Source organism: Eucalyptus grandis, chromosome 7, assembly GCF_016545825.1.
Source record: "Eucalyptus grandis isolate ANBG69807.140 chromosome 7, ASM1654582v1, whole genome shotgun sequence".
Classification (NCBI taxonomy): domain Eukaryota; kingdom Viridiplantae; phylum Streptophyta; class Magnoliopsida; order Myrtales; family Myrtaceae; genus Eucalyptus; species Eucalyptus grandis.
In genome coordinates, this window is record NC_052618.1 from 29,282,442 (window position 1) to 29,294,243 (window position 11,802).

At 38.5% G+C, this 11,802-nt stretch overlaps 1 pseudogene; it reads right to left on the reverse strand.

The window, feature by feature from the left end:
• Window positions 1-9,950: 9,950 nt before the first annotated feature.
• The window catches only part of LOC104457181, a 23,412-nt pseudogene continuing 21,560 nt past the window's right edge, over window positions 9,951-11,802 (reverse strand).

The following is an 11,802-nucleotide window of genomic DNA, read 5'->3' on the forward strand; positions in this document are numbered from 1 at the left end:
TTGGTTTTGGGAATCAAAGCAATAATGGTTCTATTTAGATTGCGGGGCAGCATGCCTGAATTAAAGAAATCCTGCACTGACCTCAGAAGATCATCCTTTATAATATCCCAATGCGTCTGGTAAAAAAGACCGCTCAAACCATCTGGGCGTGGAGCTTTAGAGACCCCCAACTGGAACGTTGCCTTGCACACCTCTTCAAGATTGACCAAAGCAGTTAATTGGTTATTCATTTCTGGAGAAACAACTGTAGGGCATTGATTCAAAATAGAGCCGTAGTCTCGATACCCCTCTGATGTATATAAATTTGAGAAAAAAGCAGTCGTCATCTCCTTTAGTATTTGACAATCCGGCACCCATTCCTTATTAACATCCTGTATCATAGTTATCATGTTTCTTTGTTGTCGTTGGATAGTGGTTGCGTGAAAAAATTTAGTATTCTTATCTCCCCAACGCAACCAATTGATTCTGGACCGCATAGCCCAAAACTATTCTTCTTGCTGCCATATGCTGCGAATTTCATCTCGAATAAGAGAAGCTGCTTCTTTATCATGGCTATTGATAGACCATTGATTTGTGATCACTTCAAGCTGTTGGTGTAAGGCATTAATTCGCAAGTCGCCATTTTGAAATTTTGAGCGACTCCAGCCTTTTAAAGCCATAGAGACAGCATATAATTTGTTCATGAGCATAGGATGATGTAGTTGGACTGAGTTCCATGCCCTATAGATAATCTCCTGGCATTCGGGATCCTGGTTCCAATAAGCTTCAAAAACAAAAGGCCTTATGCATTTTCGAGTAGGTGCTGTTGTAGTGAGTAGTAGGGGACTATGGTCAGAACCCACAGCAGGCAAAGCAAATACTTCAGCCTCTGGATACAACACTCGCCATTCTAGTGTACACATGACCCGATCTAAACAGTCCTTAGTTAGTTCATCCCCCATTCTATTATTCATCCAAGTGAATGCACAACATTTGCTTTCCACTTCCATTAGGGAACGGTCATTAATGGAGGCTCGAAAGGAACAGAGACGAAAGGAAACAAATTGTCTCTTACCGACCTTTTCCCATGGGTAGAGAATATCATTGAAATCTCCGGCACATATACAAGGCGACGTGTTGGAGATGCTGATCAGTCTTAGCTTTTGCCATAATAGATGTCGCCTATGGTAGGAATGGGGGCATGGATACAAGTAATGCGTGCCGTTCTGTCGTCAATCAAGTCTCGACATATCATATCAAAATAGTCCTCCGACGAGTGAACTATATTTAAAGTTAAGCTAGCATTCTATAGAAAAGCACGCTGGAAGTGTAAACGCCGCTGCAAACGTTGGATTACTGGTTCGTTGTTCTTGGATTCCATAAGAAAAACCAAGTCGGGCTTTTCCTTGGCCTTTAAGGCCTTAAGGACGTGAACTGTCAGGGGATTGCCCAAACCCTGACAGTTCCAACGTATTACCTTCATTTGCATGTGGGTGGCTATTTAGGGCCAGCCACCAACGCCTATTGTGCCATCTCTTCTGCAGCATATACTGGAGTATCCATGAGTTGAGTATCATCTAATTCAGAGAGGCTGAGTGCCTCATCTCATAGGGGGAAGACATTTTCTATTTTTTAGATGTGCCCACTGTAGCGATAGTTCTAGTAGACCTTTTCTATTTATGTTCTGCCTTGTCCATGGGTTGAGTCTGAATTGCCTTTATTTTTGCCAATGCAGGAACCAAATCAGTAGTGGACTGAGCCCCCTATTCTAATTCTGTCAGATGGGATTGCTGGTTAGGCACAGCAACAGACGACTTGTTATGAGGTTCGGGTGGAGGCATTAGAGGGAGAGTCGGCTGCAAACTAGGGGGTGTTTCAGGTACAATCTCGTCCATCTGCACTATAGTGTCCTGTGGTTTAGAATGTTTGCTAATAAGGACTATGCTCTCTAACTTCAGCAGGTAACCATTGGCCATAGGCCATCTTGTTTTTGCGATCTATCTATGCCTCATCATAAGGGTAGTCTTTACAATATGTAGCATAATGCCCTAGTTTCCCACATGAATAGTAGAAGTGAGGCAATCGTTCATATCTAAAATCGAGCCACAGAGTTTTCCCATCTATCCGAATTAGCTTTCCAGTCTTTAGGGGTTCCTGCAAGTTGATGTCGATCCTAACTCTGCCATTTCATAAAGCTGATCCCTCTTTTGTATCTGATTTGACTTCAAGAACATTACCCACCTGATGAACTGCCTTTCTAATAAGTTGTTCCGTGCTCCATTCCAAAGGCAATCCATAAACTTGTATCCATAAAGCGCAGCGAGTAAAATCATAACAATGCAAAGGCATGTTAGGTATCCACTGCTTAAAATTTACTAAATGTCTGGAAAACAACCAAGGACCACCATCAAGTACTCTCTGTTTGTCAGCCTCTGACTTGAATTTTGCAATATATAGGCTAGCGTCCCTCTGGGATATCTCTACTGGGTATGTCCGCCATACCCGCATCATGGTACTTTGGAAAGCTTGAAGATTGACAGATGGATTGGAAAAGATATTGCCAAATAAAATTAAACGACATTCGTGCAATCTTTCAGTGTGTGCTTCATCCCAAATTTCTACTTATTTTTTCTGAACACAGGCGACCCAATCGTTGACACAGGGTAGCTAGTCGCAACAACTCTTCTTGCTCATTCGAGGCCATTTGAGCCACCCGACTATAATATTACCCTAATCTACTTGGAGCATGAATCAGGTGATATCATACCCCAAGCAAGTCATCGTTCAATAGAGAAAAAGGGTAGTAGGAAAATCACAAGGAGAATTAAAAACCTGAGAAGTCAGGAATAGCTGAATTGAGGTTCCATTGAAGCCAATCATGAAGAATTGGTGACATGCAAGCCCTCAGACTAGCAGGAAGTGGTGGTTGATCTCTTGTTGGATGTGCGACAGTGAAGATAAAGAAGAACAAAAGTGTCCGATTAGAGGCAGGGGATGAAGCGATGAAAGGTAGATGGACGAGAAGAAGGAGATTATGGATGACAATTAGGGATAAAGTGAAGAAACCAGAAGAAAACTACCCATGAAAGGTAGACAAAGCTCTACATGACGAGAGAAATTTCAATCGTTTCCTTTGTTAGTTTGAATTATACAAAAAGAGCATTTTATTATAAGCCATTTAGAAGCCAAGCAAAATGCAAGAGTTTGTTTTACTTTTGCAAATTAGAGATCAGATACAGGTCCTTGATTATACTAGATATTGTGTAACGCCCAGGATTAGTACCTTCTCTCTTTTAATGGAAAAAACGTTGCATGTGATCCTTTTCTTCATTTTTATATTTTTCTAAAACATGTAAACCTAAGTTACCATGCAAGGAGAGCTCATATGACAAATTAAACAAAGCGATCAGGAAATCATGACAATATAATCACAGACAATACGATAAGTAGAACTTGAGCCGTATCGGGCAAAGTTACAACAATACCTTGCTATTCAGCCCCAAATAGAACTCCAGGAAGCAATATATAAAATTAAATATGCAATCAACCTAGTTTAAGGAATGTAAAATAGATGATAATGTTGCCGCATTAAACAAAATGAAATTCTACCAAGCATAAATCAAACTAGGCCTAAAAACGCCATTTCTTATCAAATGCCTATCCAATTTTTTTATCCTTTATTTATTTATTTATCTTTCTTTTTCATTTTTATCCATGATAAACATGATTTAAGCTCTAGCTATACTAAGTGCATGTTAAGATATAATAAACTAGATACAAGGTTAGAAATTGAACTAGATGCAAATATGTGGTTATGGCATATAGACGATGCAATCATGTGAAGGGGACATCCCGAGATAGGTCGAGACCCTTACCGAGGCTAAATAGAAGCTTTAAGCTCATTTCCAGCCCCTTAGGCGGTATAGACAGCAAATTTAGCTGTCCATTCACCCGCTAGATGGCGCCAAAAAACACAAAACATCCCGACATATCTACAGCCTTTGGGGTTGACAGAGACCAACCCGAAACACATCAAACGAATGCTCAAGAGCCATAAACATGACATTCTATCCACGTTCAGCAAGCCCAAGTCTGAACCGAGAAGCCCCTAGAACGAAGCAAACTCAAAAATTAGAGAACAACCAGACAAAATGCTATAGAACAAAAAAAAAAGGAAAGAAGTACACTATCGCCATAAGTTGTGTATGGTGCTCACTTTGGTGCCAAAATTTCCGTCGGATCACTTAAGTGCCAAAAGTTTGAAAACGATCATTTTAGTGCCAACTCCGATCAAATTGATCGGAAATCCAATGTGACACTTTTTTATTAATTTTTGACGCTGACGTGACTCACCGAAAAGTACAGTCAACATGTAAAACACAAAACGATGTCGTTTGGCCATGTATGCCCAAGTCGAAACCTTAAATCCCAAATCGAGAGAGAGAGAGAGAGAGAGAGAGAGAGAGAGAAGCCATGGCCGTCATCTTCTTCCCCGAAGAACAACACTAGCACCCGCCTCAATCTCCGAGCGAGCCAATCCACCATCTCCATATGCGCCCTCCTCGTTTCCCTCGCACTCCTCATCTTCTCTCTTTTGCATCTTCGACCCCTTCTTCCTCCTCCTCCTCCGCCCCGCATCCTATTTTCCCATCGCTTCTGCCCGAGAAACAACCTTAGCCTCTCCTTGCTCACTTAGTCGAGCAACTATGACGGTGGCCGAGCATGGTGGCCGAGCGACGATGGCTGAGCACGGTGGCCAAGCGAGGGTGGCCGAGCAAGCTAGGTTGGTGAGGATTGAACAAAAAAAACCCTAATTTCAATCCCAAATGAGCTATGTGGTGTCGTTTTGTGAAGCCATCCACATATGATGGCAAAACGTTGTCGTTTTCTTAAGGAGGACACAAAACGATGTCGTTTAAAAGGCTTCTCGATTTTTTTTTTAAAAATATAAAAGCCATGTAATCATTTTGGCCGAAATCTCTTGCCGATGGCACCAAAGTGATCATTTTTCCTCCGATTTGGCACTTAAGTGATTCGACGGAAACTTTTGACACCAAAATGAGCGTCGTACACAACTTATGACACTAATAGTATACTTCTCCCACAAAAAAAAAAATGTGTCACTGCTATGAGGAAGGGGGAGGTGTTTAGACCAGTTTTGATATAGGGCCTACTTCAACCAAGACACACACTTGACTTCAAGGATGAAATTATACAAACTCAAATGCCATAGCCAAGCTAATGGACCAATAGACCAGGTAATGAGCTTGTGCCGCCCATGAGAGCCGCTGCAAGCTTCCGTACCTTTCCTTCAACTACGGTCACGAGAGCAAGGCAAACTCTCGATCCCTAATTCTTATAGAATGCAAGAGACTTCTATGGAAGGGGAAAATGAGGTTATCCATAATCTACAATGCCTCTAGTAGGTTCTAAGTACAGAAGAAATAGAGCCAGAAAAATGGATGCAAGATAATGTAAAGTCGTTGTTTTTCTAGGGGTGCAAATTCGATCCCTACTTTTTATTAAAATTCATGAATAGTGTATGGGAACAGAAATTTAGGTATTTAGGCTGTGCATGATAAAATTTTTTGTTTTTTGATTTCTCTATTTCTCTCGTTTCCTAACAGTTTGAAACAGAAATCTGTTTGGTAACGCAATTTGATTTCTTTATTTCTGAAATAGATTTCTATTTCAGAAATAGATTTGAAGAAGAAATCAGAAGCTAAAATTTTAGCTTCTCGTTTCGAAATAGAAATTAAGAAATCAATTTCTAGTCGAAATCAAATTATGTTCCAGAAATTTTGTCATGCGCACCCTTATAAACTACAATATATCTAGTTTCAAAATGCAGAAGAAATGCAGCAAGAAAATGAGTGCAAAATTATGTAAAATCATTGTTTGTGTTTAAGGGTCAAATTGTGCCATTATCGGTGAATCTGATCCCTAATTTTGGAAAATTCAATAAGGTTCTATGAGCAAAAATTTAGGTTTCATCAGTGTTATCCCTCCATATCAGGAAAATAAAATACTCTTAAATCAACTTAAAATTGAGAACATAATTGGCCAAATTTATGTTTATCTATGAGTTACGTTCAAAGGAGGTAATTGCGCTAGTTGTCTATCCTCATCTCTTTGAGTATATAAAACTTAATGAACTAAATGGTTATATAGAGATTGCTCTCTTGATATGTCTAATGATTTTACATTAATTCAATATAGATCAACATTGTCGAAGATTTCAATAGTTTTGTAGAATGTCAAATAAACATTCAAATTGAGAGATAACAAATCATGTAATACCCAACAAATTGGCGAAATAGGTACGCATTTGGTCAAGATACAACGGAATCATATTGGATCTCAGTGTTTCTCACTTGGTATGATCTTAGGACTGTGCTCACCATTAGAGGTGAAGTCTTAAACAATGCTATATAATCAATATAGATGCATACGCACGGTTTGCATGCGTTCGTCATAGTATATTGAGCCCAGAAACTGGAAATCCATGCTATTTGACAAAGCCCTATTGTTTGCTAAAGAATGGACTAGTATACTTTAATTAGATTAGTCATAAAATATTATAAAGGATTAATTCCTTGTTTAAAGAATCATATAAAAACGAATCTGATTCAAATCACAGAGCACAAATATCAATTTGACCAAAATTAAAATTTAAGGATCATTGAACATTGATTAAGAGTTCAAGGACTAAATTCTGGTAGCATCTCTTCTTTTATTAATGCTAGAAATATATGAAATCAAGTTGTAAAAGAGGTTGCATATCTGTATTAAATATTTAAAAATGATTCACTCGTCAAAGGAGCTAATTAAAGTTTGTTGCATCGTTTTTGCTAGAAATCAGTGCATCATTTGATGTTCAATTTTGTAAAGTGATGCTTATGTCAATCTCAGACTGGGTCCTTTTCTTCTGAGGAGTGTGACAAAAATAAACCTCGCTGTGAAGGCAATGACTACTTAGGCCCTATTTGGTAATATTTCAAACAATGCTTGATTATATTCTTTTGTTCCACAAAACAAAAAATAATAGAAATTAGTTCGGTGAATTTTTTGTTATTGGGAACAAAATTTTTTTTTTTTTTTTTGTTCCCGAGAATAGATTTAGAACATAACCAAAAGTAAAAAAAAAGGTAACTTCTTATTCCCGGAATAATTTCAAGAATCAAGCTCAACTTATTCTTTTTCTCTTTTTTTTTTTATCTTCTTTTCTCCTTCTCTCTTCTTCGTCCTCCCCGTCGGTAATCCGGCCACCGCCGGCTTAGGCGAGGTCCGGCGAACTCGCCAGCCGCAGGCCAAGGCGAGGTCCGACGAGCCTCGCCCCGCTCGGCCACCGGTGAGGCTTGACCTCACCCCAGCGCAAAGGTAAGTTCGCCCGCCAAGGGATGGGCGAGGCTCTCCTCATTGGATCTAGCGAGGCCCAGCCTTGCTTGGCCACTAGCAAGGCTTAGCCTCACCTAGATCTAGTGAGGCCGAGGCTCGCAATGTTGGTAGCCAGCCAAAGAAGGAAAAAGATAAAAGATAAAAGAGAAAAATAAGAAAAATATAAGACAGGTATAACAAAAATTAAGAGTCTCACCAAACGAATTTCTATTCAAAGAATAAAATTTTAGACAGTTACCAAACACCTTCAAATACTAAACTCATTTAGGAAACGAATCAAGAAAAACTATTTTTGATAAAAATTATTCTCGGGAGTAGAATGATTACCAAACACACATTTATTACCCCTATTATACAAATGCCACTCACATACCGTCTAAGCAAAATCATACATTGAAAACACCAAATTGCCCCTTCTTGCAAATTCATTTTAGCAATTTGCTTAGGGTTGGCTGGTTTTTATTATTTTTAGTTGGTTTTTGAGTATTTTGGGTGGTCGACATTATGCTTGTGTATTGTCCCATATAACTAATAAGAAGTTTATAATCTATATTGATAAGTTTCTATTAATCACTGGCATGTATGGAATGATTTTTACTTTTTTGCTTTTTGCTTAATTTAAATTTTACAGTTCATGCACTTTTAACTTTTTCTTTTTAAATCCAAGACTTTCTAAATTTTCATAGTACTCAAATGTTAGCTCAAAGACTCACATTTTATTTTATTTTCATAATTTCCCGAAATTTTATTGATATTTTAAGTTTTGACTGGAAAAGTAAAGAGTGCTTTTGAGCTTTATTTAAATCCAAACAAACGTGCACATTTTTAAAACTAAGTCGGTAAATATTCAAGCAAATATATAAATTACAGTTTACCTTTTTTGCGACATGCTCATAAGTTCACGTGAGTGCAGTAAGGATAATATCGTTGGTGATTTCGATTTATACTAATGAGTTATGGATCAACTCATATTTTAGTATAAAAGGTCCATAGATACTTTTGTCAAACTGATAATTGCACATAGATGAATTAGTAGATACCATTCAAATAACTTTATTAACTATCCAAAAGTATGGTAAATTCCATTAATATGATGATTATCTTTGCAAGTGTACATTTAGATTGCTGGTAAGTTCTTCATTAATGCCAAATATTATTAAGATGGTAATTTACTCCTTTCAAATTTTTAGGTTGTGTTTTTCACCATTAAAGTTGATTTAATAGAGGGTGATTCATTAAAATCTAATGGATATTACGCAGAATCGGAAGAAAATCTCGTCTGGCCTGGGACAACGCTTTTGATAATGCGGGTCCAATCCAAATCCAATCGTTCTGATCGCATTGGGTTTACGGACCTGGGTCTAGGTGAAAATTCTGCTAATACTAGTTGCACCCATGATACGGTTGCAAAAGATAAAGCCCTGTGGTTGATGGAGTAAAGCAATCTGATCCAACCAAAAAAATAAAGAAGCAGCTAAAAGTCGATTGTAAGTAATGTATATATATTATCCAGCTAACTCATGTACAGGTGAATGCAAAGACTTATAGTATAATATATATATATATATATATATATATATATATGTAGATATATCTATATTGAATCGATGAATCAAACTTGCGAACAAGCATGGTATTTTAAGAAGATGTCACAATAATCCTGAGTACCGAGCTGAGAATGGTCCCAATGCATTCTTAGCTGCAATTACTTCGTTGACCAACATTTTCCACTTGGAGTCATCTTTCTTGCTTTGGTGCTGAATCTCACTCTACATTGCCTGGCAAAAGCAAAAGAGACACGATGTATAGCCATCAATTTCCCAACTACAAATCATTTCCAAGAAGGTGCTGCTCTTCAACTCTACACCCCATAAGATGACTCAGCCCTGACATGCATCTCGCATAATCACTTAATTTTAAATCATTGAAGAATCATTAGGGAGGAAAAGCACTCTGGCCTTCACAATTTTGACTCGTCAACCAGTTTCTTTTGAATCGGCGTTGGACTTTTTGAAAAGAATTCCACCGTATAGAAGCCTTGCCATAAAAACTCTTAACAATTCTCGATGCAATGGAAAGCGTGTAGTCCCTTAACCTAGCATTAGGACAAAGCATACAACTCTGTCACAAAGCAAAAAACACTCACATGTCAATTCTACACAGAGTACCGGTTTATTACCAGCAGATGTGGAAGTTCACAACTTGTCACCATCCATCAATTTGAATCAGTGACATGTTTAGTCCCATGTCCTTGTGAGTTACTTGGCAGAAGCTCTTATTTCTCAACACTTATTTCTCAACATCATTGTACTTGGCATCGTCTAATCTTTGGTTCATCTCATCGTGCAGTGAGACTTTTTCACAAGCAGTAAATAATTGGACTTTGCAATGCTGATACATGTTTGGTGGGTTAGACATCCCCGTACGTTCCTAACTAGACTGATGTCCCCGAGTTCCTCTTTTGCTTGGCAATGTTGTCCTGCTTTTCGAGTGTCAATTTCAGTCCCCACTAATTATCATTCAACCTGTGAGTAAGCACTGCCAAAGTCGCTTCAGTCACTGGAGAAGTGTATTCAGGATGAAGTCTGACAACTCTCAGCATCCGTACGTTCAAGGACATGCCATGCCTCTTCTTCCATGGATGGGATTTGCGAATCCTCAATCCATCACTCAAGGCCTCAGGACGTATAGTCAATGTAAAAGTAGAATTTGTTTGACACCCGTTATAATGGTATCAAAATTTGCTAAAAGAAAATGTAACACGCATGGGCCACTAATACCTCGCTCGACCAGAGCTTAGGTTGCATCACATGGGCCACAACTTGGACATTTATCAGCGGTTCATCTGGATTGTTAAGCTCCGTATACAGGACACAGCATTTGAGGCAGAGAAAGTTGCCAACATCTGCCTACATCCCAAAAAGAATATCCTTCATCTTATGATCTTCCACTTAACAGATCCATAATTTCACACATACATACAACTGCAAGAGTGAAGGCTCAAGTACGACAGTCCGTGCTTATAGAAGAATGACACCAAACATTTCATGTAATCATTGTCACAGGTCCACACTCAGCAGCTAAGTAATGCAACAACAGCACCTAGACATAGAAATACATCATGCACTTGATGAGTACTTACAGGTCTCAAGAATTCAACATGGTCAACTTCAAAGAACTGGGGCGCCACACCAACAAAGGCATATGTAGTTGAAAAGGCCAATTTGAAAGCCCTTCACATTTGAATCCTCCAAATACCCTCCCGTGAATATTCCTTGGCCGTGAATGGCATACTAATGAGTTCTCAAAACGAGTGTCATCTATCAGAATGCTACCACTGTCTTTCAAAGCTGGCATATCACAGAAGATGTGACCTTCGGCAAGTAAAAGCTTGAGACTGGACAAGTCCTCCACCTTAGTGTCTCTGTTATGTTCTTCTCTCTTCTATTTCGTCATTTTACTCCTCTTTTCTGCCTCTTGCCAAAGTAACTTTTCTCTCTTTAATTCTGGCGAGATGGATTTAATTGGAGCTGATTTCCCGGTTCTAGAATCATGAGCCACAAATGTCAAATTGGCAGCAAGTCCAACTGAATCTGAGGAATGCCGAAATCTGCAAAAATTACCATTTTAAGGTAAACAGCATAATAGATCAGTAATGAGACTATATCACGGAAAGGATAACTTCTGAAGATTTTTACATTTTAGTATTGTGCTTGAAAAACATGTCGAAAGCCTTGACAAACTACCAATATTTCTTGGAGAGGATGTAGAATTAGCAAGCTTTTCTGTCATTAGGATGGGTTTGATTTTTTGATTTTTTTGATTTTTTTTGGTAATAAGAGAATGGTGAATGGCTAGCAAATTAGCAAACTTCTCCATAGTTTTTATGAGTAGAGTAAAGAAAGCATGCAAGAGTAAATATGGTTTGCAAAGAATAAACACACATTTAAGGCACAGCCATCAAAGTGACACCATCCTTAGGATCAGGAGTAACGTGAATCCTGCAACTGCTTAGTGGCAGCATATGGAAACGTGTATTCTCGCCCTATAAGCCAATAAAGCAATCATCAACTTGAGGGGAGGAAGTAGCATGCTATCATCAATCGGAAGTACTGTTTCATATGATACCTTCTATGAACTGATTTACTTCCAGTTGGATTGCCATTAATGAGTGTCCAAGCCATGTAACAGTTCACGCTATTTGCAAGTCAGGGTCAATAAGATTGGCCTCCTGAGAACTTTTCTGTCTACTGAAGCAATGCTGGTCCAAAAGTAAAAGGCTGAATAAAATGGGGATGTTCTGTTATGCACAATTTTATTGATGACTTTCCACACCATATGAACTATGGCTAATGACTAGAGAAGTTAGGCATTCTGATTGCAGAACTTGATATGGACAAAGATTGATGACCAATTTAGTTACGC